Here is a 21,565-nt window from a genome sequence, read left to right as displayed (position 1 = left end):
TACCCTTCAGATGCGAACCCAAGTATGATGGTGTTCACTCTTTTCAAGTGTGTCTCCAGGTCATCGTCTGTTAGATAGTTATCGTCGACATAAGATAATGCCTCATCATCATACATTTGTAGTAATTCTGTTACCCTGGCTGAAAAGAATCCTGGGCTATTCTTGAATCCCTGTGGGAGACGACAAAATTGCTTTTGGGTCCCCATACTGGAGAAAGCAGTCAAATACCTGCTTTCTGGTGCTATGTTTTGATAGAAGAAACCATTTGAAATATCTAATGTCGTCTTGTATTTTTTGCGCATGATATTATTCATTAGCGCTGCACTGTGTGAGTTTTGTACTGCAAATGTTTTGCAACAAGAGTTTAAGTGTCTGTTGTCCACTACTAGACGATATGAATTGTCTGGTTTGGAGACAGGAAACAAAGGATTGTTCATTTGTGAGGTGCATGTTTCAATCATCCCCTGGTACTCAAGTTAATCTAAGATCTCCCTGACTTGTTTTTTAGCTTCTTGCTTAACAGGATACTGCCTTTGTGCAGTAGGTTGATTTTTTATCTGGATTTTATGGTGAGGAGAATCCTCATCCCATCCTACATGGTTTTTATATAATGCAGGGGCTTGGGACACTGCCCATTTTCTAGCATATGTGTATTTTTTATGAATTGGAATGTGATTTGAGAAGGCAGGCATAATAATTTCTTCGCCATGCGGGCACTCCCTGACAAACTCTGGTGGCCAGTCCTTTTCTGCTAGAAGGATATCACAACCTTTAGATAGGTTCTCCCAGAAGAGACCTCTTATTTTCCTATTTTTGTCCCCCTCTATATATAATGTTATTTCATATAATTTATGGGGCACGCTAACTCTGGTATCTGCAATTTCCACTTGCATGTATTCATTCGTGTCCACTGTCTCCAGAAGATTCATCAGGATCTTGCGAGCTACGGTCACTTCTGCTGTGCTGTCTAGCATTGTCTGGGCCCATTCTCCGTTCTTGAGTTGTGTCCTCAGAATCCTCGGCCTGTTTTACTTTAATACTGGCTACCTTCTTTTTGGGAAACTGTAATTTTTTACTTTGATGAGCAGGTTCTTTGTCTTTTGACTTGACGCGCTCTTCTTTATGTTCTGACCGTCCTCTTCTTTCCGATTTCTGTGAGGAAGTCTGAAAAGATCGAGAGGGGAGTGTAACAATATCTTGATATCTGTCAGGTTTTCTCAAATTTTCCCTATTTCTAAGGTTATATCTTTTTTCAGAGGGCTCCCATTGTGGAGACTTGCCCCCCCGTTCTGGAGATCTATCTCTCCGTTGGGGAGACCTTCCTCTGGTCTGAAACTGTTTTTCTCTGGGAGAGGTCTGTTTATTACCTTCCCATTTCTTCTTTTGAGTTATTAAATTATTTCTAATGAAAGTTTTTTCAGGATTTTCTGTTAGTTGAGGTTTTAGTGGTTTCCCACCCAAACTGTCTCTACCTAACTCTTCATAGGATTTTTCAATTATTCTGGCAAGTTCAAAAGGTTGTTCTGCTATATCTGTTTCTTTTAATTTTTGGTGGATCGCCACAGATGCTGCTTCTCCTTTTATGTTGGCTAGTAGTATAGCCGAGACTTGCTTAAAGTCTTTTAGTAATTTCATACCTAGATTTAAAGCAGGCTCTGGACCGTATTCATTTTGAATCTGTCTTAGTACATCTGGTATAACCGCCATAGACGGAACACCATGTGTTTTTGTGTATATTGAAGCAAAGACTGTTCCCCAAGTGTCACAGTCTTCCACATGTGGTACAATCCCCATTGGTAGGCAGATTGTCAGAATTCTGTGTTTTTCGTGAGGGGTAGTATCAGGAAATACTGCCTCTATTTGAGTAATTTTTTGAGCTAACCAGAACGGAATTTGTTCCCGTTTTGTGGGTAATTTGCCAATGACCGATTGTATAGTCTGTGGTGTAATTTTATTAGTGTTCCCCTGGTGAGGGGTGTGCTGTGGAATTTTTATTGCTGGTTGGACTGTTAAAGTCGGCATGACATATTGTACCAATTGTCTATGTATTTTACTTAGTTGTTTTAGCTGAACTAGAAGTTCTTCTTCTGACATTTCTTCAATGTCAGGATGTGGTGTATATCTGGCTAGAACCGGCCATGTGGTTCCTGGTCTACCTAGTGGACCGAGCCTGGTAATGTGATTTTGATGTTTTAGGGCGCCATTGAACCAGAGCTCATGCTCCTGGTAAGTTATTGGAATTTCAACGTCGTCGAAAGGAACGTATTCCGCTGGAGGTTCCTCTGCTTTGTAGTAGTGGAACTCTTGTGTTACAGCATTTGCTGCAGGAAAATGTATCCATGAATAGAATACCTCTGTCTGCCGATATTCATGTGCCTCTACCACAAATATGACTGTACCACCTCTCGATGATACACCACTATTTATTAGTTTGTAAGTTACACTCTTTCTTACATTTACCGGGATAAATATTTCATCCGGGTTGTTTTGCTGAAGACTTGTGTCTTCTGCTAATAGTTCAGTTGCTATTCTAGCTCTCTCCCTTTCGTCGTCACTCTCCGTCATTTTGCTGACTGAGAGTTTTCAGAGCAAGTTTCAAGGAAACAAAGATTAGGTGCACAATATTTTGGAACACTGTATCCTTCAACGTTGGCTAAACCAAAAACTATTACATAGGAATCTCTTCCTACTAAGTTCTGGCGGATATTAACATTTTTACCCACTCCAGACGTCTATTGGAGTTTTTACAGGAAAAATGGGTCTGTGTGAAAAGCACGACTGAGTTACTTTATCATATAGCGTTAAATTATCGCCTTACCAAACGTTGAGCGCCATGTAGTGTAGTTCCTATATTCCCAATAGGCTCTGAGCATTGGAATAACATAAACAACAGTGTAGACGCATCACTGACAAAATTTCGACCTCCAAAATATCGACCTACAGGAATATCGAGTCAAAAATATCGAGGGCAAAAATATCGACATCCTATATACAACATGGTAAGTACAAAAATATCGAAAAAATAATATAGATGTTAAAAATATCGATGTTAAAAATATCGTTTTTTTAAATATAAATGTAAAATAAAGTAAATAACACTAATAAATAAAATCTACATAGTTAAAAATATCTAATAATGTTTAAAATTAATAAATAATACATATATAATAATAATACATTAATTAAATATATACAGTAAATATATAATATATATGTACTGAACAATAAGTTGTAAGAATTATTTTACTAATTTATAAATTAATAAAATATATTCTAAATTACAAATACATTTACAAACATAAAACAATAACAAAAATAAAATGTAAAAAACATAAAAAATTAAATATACTTTTAATATTTTTACAATTAATTATATAAAACGTTGGATAGCGTAAGGGTAAAAATTACTATTCCCACTCCAGAGAGTGCAACAGTAGGGAAAGCGTTGGATAGCGTGGGGGTAAAAATTACTATTCCCACTCCATACAGTGCAACAGTAGGGAAAGCGTTGGATAGCGTAGGAGTAAAAATTACTATTCCCACTCCAGAGAGTGCAACAGTAGGGGAAGCGTTGGATAGCGTAGGGGTAAAAATTAATATTCCCACTCCAGAGAATGCAACAGTAGGGAAAGCGTTGGATAGCGTAGGAGTAAAAATTACTTTTCCCACTCCAGAGAGTGCATCAGTAGGGAAAGCGTTGGATAGCGTAGGAGTAAATATTACTATTCCCTCTCCAGAGAGTGCAACAGTAGGGAAAGCGTTGGATAGCGTAGGGGTAAAAATTACTATTCCCACTCCAGTGAGTGCAACAGTAGGGAAAGCTTTGGATAGCGTAGGGGTAAAAATTATTATTCCCACTCCAGAGAGTGCAACAGTAGGGAAAGCGTTGAATAGCATAGGAGTATAAATTACTATTCCCACTCCACTGAGTGCAACAGTAGGGAAAGCATTGGATAGCGTAGGAGTAAAAATTACTATTCCCACTCCAGAGAGTGCAACAGTACGGAAAGCGTTGGATAGCGTAGGGATACAAATTACTATTCCCACTCCAGAGAATGCAACAGTAGGGAAAGCGTTGGATAGCGTAGGAGTATAAATTACTATTCCCACTCCACAGAGTGCAACAGTAGAGAAAGCGTTGGATAGCGTAGGAGTAAAAATTACTATTCCCACTCCAGAGAGTGCAACAGTAGGGAAAGCGTTGGATAGCGTAGGGATACAAATTACTATTCCCACTCCAGAGAGTGCAACAGTAGGGAAAGCTTTGGATAGCATAGGGGTAAAAATTACTATTCCCACTCCAGAGAGTGCAACAGTAGGGAAAGCGTTGGATAGCGTAGGAGTAAAAATTACTATTCTCACTCCAGAGAGTGGAACAGTAGGGAAAGCGTTGGATAGCGTAGGGGTAAAAATTACTATTCCCACTCCAGAGAGTGCAACAGTAGGGAAAGCGTTGGATAGCGTAGGGGTAACAATTACTATTCCCACTCCAGAGAGTGCAACAGTAGGGAAAGTGTTGGATAGCGTAGGGGTAAAAATTACTATTCCCACTCCAGAGAGTGCAACAGTAGGGAAAGCTTTGGATAGCGTAGGGGTAACAATTACTATTCCAACTCCATAGAGTGCAACAGTAGGGAAAGTGTTGGATAGCGTAGGGGTAAAAATTACTATTCCCACTCCAGAGAGTGCAACAGTAGGGAAAGCTTTGGATAGCGTAGGAGTAACAATTACTATTCCAACTCCAGAGAGTGCAACAGTAGGGAAAGTGTTGGATAGCGTAGGGGTTAAAATAACATACTTATAAATAAAAGCTTTTTTTAATAAAAATATTATAAACTATTAAATAAATATAAACCATATAAAATACCTATACATAATAATAAAAAACATGATTAACTTAATTTATTTAACCTAAAATAAATATTAAAAAATACCAGTTTATAATATTTAATGACCAATTATTAATTAATTAACAATTATATTATTAACAAAACAATTATTTTAAAAACATTATTACTTAATTACATTTAAATTACTTCCCACCATATTCCCCTATAAACCCACTACCCGCAAAAGAACACATTTATCTATTTATGAATTAATTAGAATTATTTACCAATCAATTAAAATTAATTACCAATTAATTAAAATTATTTACCAATTAATTAAAATTTAATTATAATTCCTACTAATTAATAATTAATTAAACATAATTAAATAACTTCCCACCCTATTCCCCTATAAACCCACAACCCGCTACAGAACATATATATCAATTAATAAATTAATTAAAATGAAATACCAATTAATTACATTTATTTACCAATTATTTAAAATTATTTAATAATAACTACTAATTAATTTTTATTTTAACATATTTAAATTACTTCCCACCCTATTCCCCTATAAACCCACAACCCGCTATAGAACATATTTATCAATTAATCAATTAATTAAAATGATTTACCAATTAATTAAATGTAATTACCAATTATTTCAAATGAATTAATATTAACTACTAATTATTAATTAATTTAACCTAATTATATTACTTCCCACCCTCTTTCCCTATAAACCCATAACCCGCTACAGAACATATTTATCAATTAATCAATTAATTAAAATTAATTTCCAATTAATTAAAATTAATTACCAATTAATTACAATTTAGTAATAAAGCCTACTAATTAATAATCAATTTAACATAATTAAATTACTTCTCACCCTATTCCCCTATAAACCCACAACCCGCTCTGGTACTAAAACATATAATGTGCTTATAAATAAATGTATTAATATATATAATTAATACACATATAATATTAATTATTTTAAATACTTACGTAAAACATATAAGACATACATAATAAAAAACAAAAAAATTATACAAATATCGATATTTGTGTAATCGAAATTAGTAACATCGATATATATGCTATCGATATTACTAACTTCGATATTACTTACATCGATATAAAGAATTTCGATATTACTTACCTTAGGGTCGATATTCTGTCCAACGATATTCTTGACATAGATATTCTGCACCTTCGAAATTTCAAACACGATATTTTGGTAGGTCGATATTTAATACTCGATATTTTTACTGTGTACCAGTGTAGACATAGGACTGAGGTCGACTAGGTCTCTATTGAATATGTTAGACTTAATTATGAAATGCCAGCTAGCTCAGAGGTCACTAGAAACTTTCTCGAGTAAACAAGAAGGTGCTAACTTTCTTGAATAGACAAGAAGGGATTAGTTTCTGACAACCGCATAAACATGACACCTTTGCTCCCCCAGAATGAGGAGTATATCTCCAGAGTCGCGGAAACAATAGATAGCTATTTCACTCAGTTAAGCGTGCATGCTTCGTTTCTCCAGAAGTGCAGAGAAATAGAGAGACGGGCGTTTTCAATAAAATTGGTTATTTTTTGAGCAGTCTACTTTCTCATGCAAGAGAAGTGAATTGCCACAATTGTCATAAAGTAAAGTGCATACAGTAAAATGAGTATTATGAAATAATACTGTAAAAGCATATATATGGGTTCTAAGCCATAAGATACTTAAAATGGATAAAATACATGCAATGATAAAATAATGACTAAACATACTCAACTGGTGTTTCTAAGATATGCCTACCTCAGTGTACCTAACCTAAGCCTAGTACAGGGAAGGAGTAGATGAGGTACAGTTTTGCCAAGAATCTGAATCAAGAATTCTCTAAGGGTCTAATCAGCTCCGTACCTTGGTTATAGAATGAAGGAGGTCTTGTATCTCCCAGCAACCCGCAAGGGTGACAGGGAAACACTGGAGCTGGATTTCTCTGCAGGAGAAAAGACAGCGTCTCTCTCAGTGTGTCAGTGGGAGGGTCGGCTTCCTTCGGTACTCGTATCAGCAGGGCGTCGGGCAAGTAGATAGCCGATCTGCTCCAAACCACCGTGTGTTGCTTAAGGCAGATGCTGGTATATTTATACCTGGAAGGTGCCGAGTTTGACGTAAGGTTGGACATAAGACGTCACTAAGAACTCGCAGTTCTTTCAGGACTCCAGGAGTTCTAGGACAAATCAATACAGAAGCAGGGGGAATTCCCGGGCTGCTGGAGGCTTGGTTTGTTTAAGAACGCGTTGTGCTTTCTAGGAGTCTATGGGAGTAGCCTTGCCGTATTTGGACTGCATTGGCTATGTCTTAATATGGGTATGATTCTTATGCCTATATAAGGATATGATTTGATATAACCACATAAGGGCATGAAATCGGGAATATTTACTAGAGTCCTAGAATCATCTACAACAAATCAAGCTCTTCGCCACCATATTGGCCCAGCGGCTTAAACCCTTCCTGAGGGACCTAGTCCCTCTGGACCAGTGTGGTTTCACGCTGGCCAGATGTACCCGCCACTGTATCCACCGCCTCCATCTGGCCCTGGCCCATCGCTCCCGCCTATCTCCCTATCTGGCCCTCCTCTTTCTCGACTTTGAGAAAGCTTTCGATACGGTGGGCTGGGATTATCTACAAGACGTCCTGGAGGAGATGGGCTTTGGCCCGCGGTTCCGCAGCTATGTTGGGTCCTTTACGCGAGCCCCAGGGCCCGAGTGTTGATCAACGGGACGCTCTCAGAGGCATTCCCGATACGTAGAGGTACGTGCCAGGTGTGCCCGCTGTCTCCACTCCTGTTCGCGTTAGCGATGGAGCCCCTGGCAACGCTCATCCAGCACGACCGCCTCGTTCAGGGGTGGACCTGGAATGAGAGCCACATAGACAAAATAGCCCTCTACGCCGATGATGTGCTCCTCCATTTGGCGGACCCAGCGACCTCAGCACCTAGGTGTCTGCAGATCCTTCTGGACTTCGAACAAGTCTCCGGACTCCGGCTCAATGCGGCAAAGTCCACCCTGGGCCCGTTGCACCCCTCCCGAGAATGCTTTGACTGGCAGTCCTCCATCCCCCTTAGACGTCACTCGGTTAAATACTTGGGGATATGGGTGACCCTATTGCCGGAGCTGGAATGGGCACTGAATGTGACGCCCCTAGTAACCCTAATGAGCTCCGACCTGAAGAAATGGCAATCCCTCCCCCTCAATCTCCTGGGACGGAGTGCACTATTCAAAATGATGGTCCTCACCCGTTTTCTATACATTCTACAGAATACTTCCATCCCCCTTCCCTGTTCCTGGTTCCAGGAGCTGGACGGAGCCCTCTCCAGGTTCCTTTGGAGTGGCGGGCGACCGCGTATCTCCCTCGCACATAGCCGCATTCCCCCCTTTGACGGGGGCCTAGGGGTGACTCATCTTTACCTCTACTACTAGGCCAACAAGCTGATCGTCATCCACGACTGGTACACGGGCGGCTTTTCCGACCCGGCGTACCGGGTGGAACTGGAGGAGACAGACTTTTCTCAGCTCCAAGCGTTCCTCTACGGCTGCCCTGTCCCGCAAACCATGGCCCCAATTACCAGAGCGGTCTTGCTGGCTTGGCGCACCGCCCTACGCCACACAGGATGGGACCGCAAACTTACCCGCCAGACGCCACTCTGGCATGGTAACTGGCTCCGGGAGGTCTCGTCCCTTGGAGGGTTTCGGCGCTGGGATCTCATTGGGGTGTCGGTGCTCGGGGACGTTTGGGTGAGGGACCACATGCGAGTTTTTGCTGACTTACAAGAGCAGCACGCCATTCCTCATGCCCAGCACTTTCGGTATTTGCAGCTGTGCCATGCCCTGTATGCACACCTCCCCACACCAACCACCCTTCCAGAGTTTAGCCCGCTAGAAGCCCAAGTGATGATGGGGGACCTGGGTAGGGGAGGAGTGTCCCAAATTTACCCTGCCCTGGTCAACAATAGCCCCTCGTCCCTTGACCAACTGCGCACCCGCTGGGAGGGTTGGGTGGGACCCCTGGAGGAGGCTGATTGGAGAGATGCCCTGATGGCCCTGCGTATCTTGACCACATCCTCAAAGCTGCGGCTGGTGCAAACATATTACCTACACACGTCCTACCTCACTCCAGAGAGGCTTTTCCGAGCCCGCATGCGACCCTCCCCGGACTGCCCCAGATGTGGGCACTCTCCAGCCAACTTCTATCATATGGTGTGGACGTGCTCGGGGCTCGCATGGTTTTGGAGGGGGGTGGAGAGAGAACTTTCACAGGCTCTGGGCTGGGAGGTCCCTCACGATACGCTGCGACTGTTTCTGGGCATCTTCGATGGCCTAGATGGCAGTAGATCAGACAAACGCCTGCTAGGGACAGTGGTGGCCGTGGCCAAGCGGGACATAGCACGCAACTGGATACGAGAGTCCGCCCCTACGGTGGGGGGATGGAGGAGGAGGGTGGACTGGTGCAGGGCCCAAGAGGAGGCCATCTTTGAATCTCGGGTGCCCCAGAAATGTTCCCTAAAATATGGGGGAAATGGTTTAACTTGATTCCACCGTAAACCCAGATATGCACATTGTCTTTGTTGTTACCACGCTAAATATGATGTTGGACTAGATTGTTATACTTCTACCCATATGCACTGATGTTTTTTTCTCACTGTACCTGCTAACTCATGAGCTGCGACCGTTGAAATCTTCTCCCTGTTTTAAAAATGCCAATAAAGTTGATTATCAAAACAAAATCCATATCTCCTGATCCCACCGGTGTATTTTACTCACCTTGGTGTGCAAGAATTTATAAAAATATTATCTATTTTTATAAAGTGATGTCAAACTTCTTACGTGTTGTGTGACTTTCGTTTTCAGTTGTTTGGTGCGTCTAAATGCTTTACACTAGTTCCTTTGTTTAAGCATTGCTGATTGAAGCCACAGATACCCAGAGTTGAGCAAGAGGTTTTGGAAACAAGCCTGGATCCAAGATGGTTTTGTGAGTACTACATGGTGAGGGATCACAATCACACCATATAATACACCAAAATCCTCATGTTTGCTCATCTGTGTGCATTGCTGTTTGGAGATGTGTTTAGTTTTTATGTGCATTGTTGTGCATAGGTGTGTTGTTTTGTGTGCACAAGAACATTCAGTGTATGTATGAATCTATGCATGTACCATGTAAAATCCAAAACAATGGACATTTCCAGATCTTGTTATTGGTAACCAGCACATTTTCAGAAATAAAATCTTTGTCAAATTCCAATGTAGTTCCTATAGTGTTACCTCTAACATCTACCAGAGTGGACTACGTCATCTCTGCCAGGGATTTTAGCTACTACATTTTTGAAAGGGTGTACTGCCTTGTAAGGCTACAATTTCCGAACAAAGATAATCATACCGAGTTTAACTGTTATTTGGAGAACATAGGTTCAGAGTTTGGATATGCTTGCAATGGGAAGATGTGCACCATTTGCAAAGAATACATACAGGCTTTGAGTTATGTTTGTGTTTAAAGTTAAGGTAAAGATCGAACCCATTTTCAGGTGATATGGTTGAATGGCTTTCCAAAAGCACTCATAATAACCACCTTTATGGCTTGTTTTTGATCTTACTGCATGCCGGGTCACCTTTGCTTCAGCACTGCTGTTCCCAGCAGTCACTTTAGTATTAGCGCTTGATGCAGTGCCAGTTTCCTTGATAGGTCGCTGGGGCTCTGCCCACCCTATTCATTAATTCATAAAGCTTTATTTTGTCTATTACAGCCATAAAAGCACATAGAATTTTTCAACCTCTTAAAATTCATATCAAAGAAAAAATACAGGGTCATGGAAAACACGAATAGATAAAATGGTACAGACATACATAGCAGTAATAATCACCCATTGTGATGCAGGAAAATGAGCTCATGGTCGTCATTATGAGAAATGTAATCAATTAAAAACAATCATTAAAAATATAATTTTAACTGAAAATATTAAAAGAAAAAATTCACAGCCCATATTTTTATAAAAGCCGAGGCCACAATAACAACCAATTGAAAGCGGGTATTGATAGATCTCACGTCGGTTATTCAAGAACAACATACGCTTGCATATTGGGTGTTCACAGAAACCAAGATCACAATGATTGACACGTAAGAGCAGGTATTACTAATTCACGCATCATTTTTTCAACAAATACCTTCGCTTACACCACATAGCAAAAAGAAATTTAGAAATTGCGACAACAAAAAGCGGGTTGTATCAGATTTTAAAAGCCTATAGATTTCTTTGTAATTTCTGATACCCAGGTTTCTACAGAGTTAATTAACCCACTTTGACCTGGCCCACTAATATGCCAAGCAGAAGAACAGCACATGAATTACAGTTTCTTCATCTACTAGGCACCCCGGGCAAAAGTGGGTAGTAGCACCCGCCCACTTGTTGGTTAGTGCATGAAGCAGCAGCGTCCCATATCTAAATTGCAAAAACTGTTTTTTTGCTGTTGGTGGTTGTATAGAATCCAACACCTGCTCCATTTTATATTGGTATTTTATATCCAGGAACCCATAGGTTAAACTAGAAGGATTAACGGACTGTAAAATACGTGTCAGTTTATACTCCTTCAATGCACTAGCCAGAGATTTTTTTGAAACAGCTAAGCATGATTCCTCCAGTACCGACCATAGGTCCTCCCTTCCTATCGCACGAAATGAGTCTTTAATAAAGGACAACCACGGGATACTTCCTGCCCCCAGAGTGGACATTACAACCCTTAGTTCCTCCCTATAATGTCCTAACTCTGGCGTACTCCACAGCCGTCACCAGAATAGCAATGGGTGTGAAGCAATTAAGTCCGCAATGGGAAGGATGCCCAGGTCCATCCTTAGTGGTATTAAGGGGGTACTTTCAGGCAAGCACAAAATTTGTCTTAAAAAGTTATTTTCTGTTACAGTGAGGACATTAGCTAAGCTATGTCCCCACAGTTCGGCCCCATACATAATTGCCCCCCTAGCTTGAACCTTGTAAATTTCTACAGGCGGGCTTACAACCTTTAGGGCCCACCCTTTTTGCATGGGTGTCTGGATCATGCAAGTAATTGCTGTAACAGCAATTACGGCCACCCACATTCCTTTTAGAATTCTAAGTAACACCAGTGGAGATATTACTTAGTATTCTAAAAGAAATGTGGAAAACTTGCGCCAGTGCTGCTGCCTCGGTCTGACTCCTGCTTGCCTGTTGGATGACACTCCTACACCGGCATCAGACCGGGCAGGCATGTTTCTTGTGACACATGCGCTAGTGCACGTGTCACATAATTGCCAAATTGCTCCTCTAGAAGTACTGGACGATATGATACCAGCCCTGCAATTCAATATTTGGAGGTTCTTGGAGACTTCCCTTAAATGACGAGAGGCATTTAAAGCAACCTCGGGTTGTTACAGTGTAAGTGCCGTACCTCCAGAGGCTGCTTATTTCTTAAATTGCAAAGATGGCTGTTGTATCTTTGATCCTGTTGGTATAGCACACACACACTCCTCCCTTCTTTTCCCCGTTGGTTCAGCCCACCTGCCAAACGTTCTATGCTGAACGCCTGAAGATGATTCTTCAGATAAGGGTTATGGATGTTTGCTGTTGGCACTTTGTGTCTGGTTAATAAACCTGTCAATGATACACGTAGTGCTTAATTATTTCACTGGCGACGATTGTTGGGAGGAGGCCAACGCGCAACATCCCCTCCAGGAGTTACCCAAAGGAAAAGGTGAATTATAATGAAATATGAAGTGGAAAGTAAAGATAGCCGCACTAGCTTGGTGTGAAGGAACCAGCCAAAGGAACGTAGCGGTAAGGAAGAGCGCCCGGAATTGAATGTGGAACAAATAGTTTAAAGAAAAAGTGAAGAAAAAAGTGGTGTAAGAACACTTGGCAAATTCAGGAATATAGAGCAGTAAAAGAGGAAGTGAGGGATCTTAGTGTTGGGAAGAATTCAAAGAAAGCAAACAGCTGACTGAAGCATGTGAGAGGAGAGGTGGTGAGAAGCGACAGGCGCAGCTAATGTCAACACGAGTTGCGAAGAGAAACGCGCTGTCAGCAGCAACGTCTGTGTGGAAGTGGCAGACGGCGGATCGCGCTAAGGATCCCAAGCAGACAAGCTAATGTGTGTCAAGCTAACCAAAGCGTGAGGATTTAGCGAAATTGAAGGGAGCAGGCAGTGTCACAATGAGTTGTAAGGTGAATCGTGCTGCAAGCTGGTGCCGGGTCACGCAGAGGAACACCAGCATCTGGGAAGAGGCGTGAGAGGTGGAGCGCGTCTGGCCAAGCGAGGAGAGAGACACCCTAAGCAGCGCAGAGCGGCGTATGCAGCGTGTGACAGGAAAAGTCATCTGTGAATGCAGCGTGTGACAAACAAAGTCATTTTTGAGGAGAAAAGATTTTGATAACCTTACTTTGTCAGGTGAAAAAGCGGCCAGTGTTGAGGAAGAGCAAGGGAAGGCTCTGAGGCTGTCTGACATCGCGTGTGGGAAGGAAAAGAATAGTTTACTTCTGGCATAAGCAGATTCAACAAAAAGTGACTGGCTTGTTTATACAAGCAGATTCAACACGGAAACATAAAGGAACACTGAGGAACTTAATGTGGAAGAAAAAATAAGGTTGGAAATGCAATAGTGATGGTAATTGATTGAATACATGTATGTAACCATTTTCCTGAGAAATGTGAAATGTAAAATAAGGAATAGTACACTGTGTATGAAGTAGCTGTTAGAATATTGGAAAACAAAAGGGGTTAGTGAAAAAAAAAATCAAGTTATTAAAATAGTCATTGTAGTAAATTACTCAGGAGGAATACAGTGATGGCGGCAGCTAGTATGAATCAGCCGCCACCTTTTCTGACAGATGAGGGGGAACCGGCCTTGCCATGGAAAGATTGGAAGAAGGGGTTTGAATCATATTTGATCGCAATTGGTGCAAGTGGGTTCTCAGCAGTAAGGAGGAAAAATATACAAATGATAAATCTGGGAACGGAAGGAAGATGAGTCTTTGATAGTTTACCAGTGTTGGAGGAGGGTCAAGGTGAGGGAGAAGATATAGATGCTTATGATCAGAGCTTAAGGAAACTGGAATTACAATTTGCTGATAAAATAAATGTTGTATTGGAAAGACATAAATTCTTTGGAAGGGTGCAAGGGAAAAATGAAAAGGTAGGGAATTACATTGCATGTTTACGTGGAATGGCTAGCACATGTGAGTTTAATGATTTAACAGAATCGCTCATAAGAGATCAATTGGTGAGATGTACCAATAACAAGAAAATTCAGGAAAAATTGTTGGTTGGGAATCCAGACTTGAAAAATGCTGTAGATATAGCGAAAAGTGTAGAACACACAGCTGAATAATAATAATAATAATACGGAATTTTGTAGAGCGTGAACAGCTACCTCGCAAGGAGGTGTCCCGGCGCTATATGAACAAGGTAGTTTTCTGACCACGAGGGCTAGAGATGGAGACGTCTAGCGCGGTTGGGCAAATAGCCAGGTTTTCAGCAAACGCCTAAAACATAATTCAGAGGGGGCCTGTTGGAGAGCAGGGGGCAGGGAGTTCCAAAGTGTCGCCACATTGGCCGAGAAAGTTCGTCCTCCCAGCCAAACTCTTTTTGCTCTAGGAACTGCAATCTGAACACGATTGTTGGATCTGAGGGAGCGAGCTTGGGTGTACCTTGGCAGTCGTGCTTTCAGATAGTTAGGACAGTTGCCGTACAGAGATCTAAAGGCCAGTGTAAGTGCCTTACATTTTATTCTGCTTGCTACTGGAAGCCAATGAAGGGAGAGAAGATGCGGAGAGACTGAGGGCCATATGTAGGTGAACAAATACCGGTCGGTAACGGCCGATTTCGGCCGCTACCGACCGGTATTTGTATTTTCAGATGTAGGGGGCCTGAAAAATACCGATTCTGGGCCATATGTAGGTGGACAAATACCGGTCGGTAACGGCCGATTTCGGCCGTTACCGACCGGTATTTGTATTTTCAGATGTAGGGGGCCTGAAAAATACCAATTCTGTATATTTACCGAATCGGTAAATTACCGAATCGGTAAATGTGCAGAATCGGTAATTTGGGATGTAGGTGGCACTGGAAACAGTGCCACAGGCCCTTAGAAATTCGTTATTTACCATGAAATACAATGGCATGTTAAATAACGAATTTCTGTGGCACACATAGATGCCCTAAGGGCATGTATGTGTGCCACATGGCACACAAGCCAGAATCAGGGGTGCAACAGGGTGTCAAAGTGACACCCTGTCCCCCTTGACAAATCAGTAAATTTACCGAATCGGTATTTACCGATTCTGTAATTGCCATTGATTCCTATGGGCCTCAGGGCCCATAGGAATCAATGGCAATTACCGAATCGGTAAATACCGATTCGGTAATTACTGAATATTACCGATTCGGTAATTGTTAAAGAATTTTTACCTACATGGCATTTACCGAATTGTAAATACCGGATGTCCCTGAGTGCTTAAAGGGGATCCGCATTAATAGTATCGCAGCCGCATTTTGGACCAGTTGCAATTGCTGTATAAGGTACTTTGGTAAGCCCAGATATAGGCCATTGGCGTAGTCCAGCCTAGATGTCACTGTAGCATGGATTACAGTTTTTCGGCAGCTTGCTTGTAAAAGTCGTAGGATCTTTCGAAGATTCCTCAGCTTACTCAGATAGCAGCCCGATACTTGCTGGATGTGAGATGCAAAGGACAGATTGTTATCCCATCGTACCCCTAAATTTTTAGCCGAGTGGCTGGGCGAGGGGGCTTGACCCATCTCTGTCGGCCACCAGAATTCAGATGGAGGAGGGGGGCCTTTGCCAAAGAAGATCACTTCCGTCTTATTGGCGTTAAGTTTTAGTTTATTTGTGTTCATCCAGCAAGCCACATCTTGGAGACAGCCCTTGAAGCTCAAAAAAGATGCCTCTGACACTTCTGAATATGGAAACACCAGTTGGGTGTCGTCGGCATATGATATTGCCTTAATCCCCCAGTTGGCAATCAGCGTGAAGAGCGGGGCCAGGTAAATATTAAATAGAAGTGGGCTAAGAGCCGAACCCTGTGGAACGCCGCAGGTGAGGGCTTTAGGTGTAGAAGAAACGGCCCCCCGCGCCACCTTCTGTGATCTCTGGGTCAGATACGACTGTAGCCACTCCAGGGCCTGGTCCTGGATGCCTATCTCTGCCAGTCGTGACAGGAGTATAGCGTGGTCAACCGTATCAAAAGCGGCCGACAGATCCAGGAGCACCAGCATTGCAGAGTCTCCTGAATCCATCGACCACCTCACTGACTCTGCCACCTCAATTAGTGCTGTTTCAGTGCTAAAGCCGGGTCTAAAGCCTTATTGCGTCTCGTGTAATATTTTATTATCTTCAATGAACTGATTCAATTGACGCTGGATTGCTTTCTCAAGCATTTTGCCTGGTGCTGCCAGCAGAGAAATCGGGCGGAGATTACTCAGATCCTTGGGGTCCCCATTGGGTTTTTTCTTTAGTGGGAGGAGAGTGGCATGTTTCCAAATGTTCGGGAACACCCCGGATGAGATGAACGTATTCCATATTAGCTGAATGGTAGGGGCCACGAAGTCAGCCATGAGATTCCAAAGTTTGGGGGGGCCGGGATCGTCAGGTGATCCTGACTTGCAGCGATGTAATTCTTGCATAACCGTCTTTAAAGCTATTGGTTCAAATTGTGTCAAGGTAGCGCAGTCCGATATTTTGTCGGCTAGATCATTTTTTACCGTTACCTTCGCTGGCCCAAAAGACTCATAGACTTTTTTAATTTTTAAGTCAAAGAAGGCAGAGATGCTGTTGCACAGCGAGATCGACGGGGGGACTCCCTCTCGACACATATTGGTTTGAAGAAGGATTGTACTATTTTAAAGGTTTCTTTACCCGAATGTTCAGCTTGTTGAATAGAATTCGCATAGAACAGTTTTTTTGCCTTTCTAATGGCTTTATGCAGTTTTTTGGATGCTTCTTTATAGCGGACTTTCTCTAAGGGTTCGTAATTTAGCCTCCAAAGCCGCTCTAGCCTTTTACAGTCCGATTTTTGTGATCTAAGATCCTGAGAGAACCGGGGAGCGGATGGGGAATCACGTTTAGATATTGCGGGTGTTGCCGGGGCAATGGAAGAAAACATATTTCTGATCCAATCATTAAGTAGCTTAGCATCAGTGTTGACATTTGAGGTAAGGGTAGGTAAGTTCTGAACAAGGATTGGACCCATGGTGGCGGGGACTAATTTATTCCATTGTCTCTTCATAAAAGAGCACTTATTTGACACAGATTTGTCAACTGCTAATTTTAGTTGAAATGGAATCAGAGAGTGATCTGACCATATCAGTGGTAGCGGTGTCTCTGCCACCACCTTATTAATGTTGGAAAATATTAGATCGAGCGTATGGCCCGCTCTGTGCGTAGGGCCCTCATTAATGAGTCTCAGGTTGGCTGAATTCAATGTGGACCTCAGTATCTCTGCAGGGATACAATCCTCTCTATCCATATGAATATTAAAATCCCCAACGACAAGAAACTGAGGGTGAAGGAGGGAGCTCTGGATGATGATATCCATCAAAGTAGTCAGGTGGGGCTCCTCTCCCCCAGGGGGGCGATAAATGACTAATCCCGCTAGTGATAGCTGGGGGCCCACTTGAAAACAAAAATGTAGTCCCTCAAGCCCCTGAATGAGTGTGGGGGCAGAGGCGGTAAGTGTAAGCTGCTCATTGAATATAACAGCCACACCGCCACCTCTTTTTTCGCCTACCCGATTAGAGAAACATATTTTATACCCAGGGGGAATTGCCAATGCAATGGCGGTCATATTGTCCTCATTGAGCCAAGTTTCTGTTAGAAAGAGATGTATGTGTGAAAGAGATGAATATAAATGAGGGGAGCAAGGTAAATGAAGTAAATGAGAGGAGAGAGGAATGTAGAGAAATCTATGCAGTAAAAAATGTAAGGAAGAAGGAGTTTTACAAAGAGCCTGTCAGAGAGAAAAATAACAGGGAAGTCAGATTTAAGTGCTACAGATGTGGAAGCACAGCACATTTAGCAAACAGTATTAGTTGTCTAGCAAGAACTGCGACATGCAGAAAGTGTAACAGGAAGGGTCATTTTGAGAGGGTATGTAAAGAGGTACAAAGGAAAGTTGTAAATTTGGTAGAAAATGATGAAGAGTATGAGGGAAGATATGTACTGAGCATAGACAACAAAGAGGAAAACCAGGTTAATATGGTGAATTTACCGAAGTGTGACATAAAGCTAAATGGAGAAGTGATAGAAGTTTTTGCAGACTCATGTTCACCTTTCACTTTTGTAAATCTGCAAACTTACAAAGATAGATTGGAAGTCAAAGGGACAAAATTAGAAAAACCAGATGTATGTCCAGTAGGGTACAATAGGGACCCCATTCCATTAGAAGGGATGATCACCATGGAAATATCTTTCAAAGGGAGAAGCACGGTGGGAAAAGTGTATGTTGCAAAGGCGGGTTCAAATCTGTTGGGATGGGCTCATCAGAAAGACCTAGGAATGAAATTAGACCCCACAGCAGAGGTTCCGGTTATGCTTGTGGACAGGAATGCATGTGGTTTGGAAGTGGTGGAAGAATTCAGAGAAGTATTCACAGAGGAAATCGTATGTTTGAAGGAGTACCTCCATAAAATAAAACTTAAAGAAAAAGCCAAGCCAGTAGCTCATAAGTGCAGTAACATTCCAATACTAGCTAGGGAACCACTTAAAGAGGAACTGGACAAATTGTTGAGACAAAAGGTGATCGAACACGCAGAGAGCTCAGACTGGGTGGCTCCCATTGTGATAACGGCCAAAGGAAATTCAGGCAAAATCAGATTGTGCATCGACCTGAGGGAATTGAATAGCAACATATGGGTAGACAGATTCCCGATGCCCAATATAAATGACATGTTAAGTCAAGTCAAGGAGGCAACATTTTTTACAGTGATAGACCTTTCACAGACATACCACCAGGTAAAATTACATCCGGCAAGTAAGGCATTGACAACCTTTATCACACCTTTTGGGGCTTTCAGGTTCTGTAGAATGCCATTTGGGGTAGCCTCCGCGGCTGCGGTTTTCCAGAGGGCGATGCAAGGCATTCTGGAAGGGCAGAAACAAGTACTGTGTTTCCAAGATGATTAACTGATATATGGAACGGATGTGGAGGATCATAACAAAGTTTTGAGAGAAGTTTTGGAGAGATTAAAAGAGGCAGGATTAACCTTGCAGAAAGCAAAATGTCAGATAGGGGTGACTTAGGTTACATACCTAGGACATGTAATCTCAAGGGAAGTAATCAAACCTAAATCTGACCATGTGGAGGCAATCAGGTTGGCACCACAGCCAAGTTCTAAGGAGGAAGTGAAATCCTTCCTGGGATTGGCGGAGTATTGTTCAAAGTTTATTAGGAACTTTGCAGAGATATCCTCACCTTTGAGGGCAATACTAAAAAAAGGAGCAAGGTTTGAGTGGAGTGAGGAGTACGAAAGAGCATTTCAAAACCTAAAGTGTTGTGTAACCAAAGCACTATTCTTAGGCCAATTTGATACTAAATGGAACACAATAATAACAACAGATGCGAGCAATAAGGGCATAGGGGCGACCCTTAGTCAGACGATAGAGGGAAAAGAAAGAATAATTGCTTTTGGCTCGAGATCACTTACGGAGGCAGAGTCAAGGTACTCTGTGGGGGAGAAGGAAGCGTTAGCCTGTTACTGGGCGGTCAGACATTTCAGGGTGTATGTGTGGGGACTGCCGTTTACTATCCGCACCGATCACAAGCCTTTGGTAAATGCGTTCAGTGCAAAGAACGTAGAGAGGACCACACCAAGAATTGCGAAATGGTTCTTGGGATTGGACGGTTTCGATTACAGGATGATATATATTCCGGGTAAGCTAAATGAGGCAGCGGACTGTTTATCTCGCTTACCCATTAAGAATAGGGAAGGAGAGTGCGAAAATGTTGAGGAGTATGTAGTGGCAGAGATTAAGGAGGCATTAAGCAAAGAAGAATGGCAAAAGGCGGTTACGGAAGATACAGTACTGCTTAAATTGAAAGACCTAGTATCCAAGTGCTGGCCAGAGAAAAGTTCTGATCTTGGATATGAAGAGAATAGATTTTGGGAAGTTAGGCATGAATTGAACCTTCTGGAAGGGACATTGTACAGAGGCAGGAAGCTGATACCACCTGAAAATATGAGGGAGAAAATAATGAGTCTGGCTCATGAGGGCCATCTAGGATGTAGTCTAACGAAGAATAAAATCAGGATGCATTACTTGTGGCCCAGTATGGAGACCATGGTAGAAAGATACATCAGACAGTGCAGGAGTTGTGCAACCAGTGACAAGACAAAAAAAAGTATGAAAGGGCCAATTTCTGCGTTAGAAGTACCGACCACCCCATGGAACAAATTGGCTATGGATATTGTGGAACCTCTAGATGTAAAGGGTCTGGGAGGAAGATTTATAATATCACTAGTAGACTACCATTCGAAGTGGGTAGTAATAAAGAGAGTGGAGAATGTGACAACAAATACAGTGATATCTTTCTTGCAAGAAACATTCAGATCTGAAGGTGTACCGCTAACTTTGGTGACAGACAATGGGGTACAGTTTGTTTCGTTATTAATGAAAGAATTCTTACACAGTTTAGCAATAACTCATCTACATACTGCACTATACTGTCGCAGGGCAAATGGGATGATTGAAAGAGTAAATCGCATGATAAAAGAATGTATAAAGTTGAATGGTAACAGCTGGAGTAATGTGAGAAAGGCCTTGGATTAAATGATTTGGTCCTATTTAGTAACCCCTCACAGTATTACAGGGTTATCACCTTTTAAATCACTAAAAGGTAGAGAACCTGGGACCAAGATGTGCCCTTTGTGGCTAAGGGGGAAATGGCTGAGGAAAAGGATGAAGGAGAAGTGGTGGAGAGAATAAAGAAATACCAAGATGCTTATGTTGAGAAATACAATGTGGGTATAGCAAGGCAGAACAGACTATGGAAGGTAGGAGATGAGGTAAAAGTCAAACTCCCGAGGTCAGTGCACTCAGGGTGCTAAAGGTTTTCAGAGAGGAAAATAATTGCCAAAATTTGTAAGAATGTGGTAGTACTTAACGACGGACAGGCATGGAGCATGGATCGTATCGTAAAGGACAATAGTAAAGTACTGGAGGAAGATTATTCAAACAAAGGTGAAAGAGACGACAAAGAAATAGACAGTGGACCTATCAAGCCGGATCTCAGGAAGACGGAGCGGAGACCATGTTGGCAGAAGGACTATATAATGTGGTGACATGTATCTCTGTTGTTTATTGCATAGGGTAGGAGATGTGTTGTATCTTTGATCCTGTTGGTATAGCCCACACACACACACCCCTCCCTTCTTTTCCCCGTTGGTTCAGCCCACCTGTCAAACCTTCTATGCTGAACGCCTGAAGATGATTCTTCAGATAAGGGTTATGGATGCTTGCTGTTAGCACTTTGTGTCTGGTTGATAAACCTGTCAACGATACAAGTAGTGCTTAATTATTTCAATGGCCCTCCCTTTCTCAAGTCGTCACTGGATGCGGTGCGGTCATCAATAATAACTGACACACCCATCCCTGTGAACAGATGGGAAAGGGAGGGGTTATTTTAATTATTTTACAGCCTAAA

Source organism: Lissotriton vulgaris, chromosome 10 (genome assembly GCF_964263255.1).
Source record: "Lissotriton vulgaris chromosome 10, aLisVul1.2, whole genome shotgun sequence".
NCBI classification, from domain to species: domain Eukaryota; kingdom Metazoa; phylum Chordata; class Amphibia; order Caudata; family Salamandridae; genus Lissotriton; species Lissotriton vulgaris.
This window is presented reverse-complemented; position numbering follows the sequence as displayed.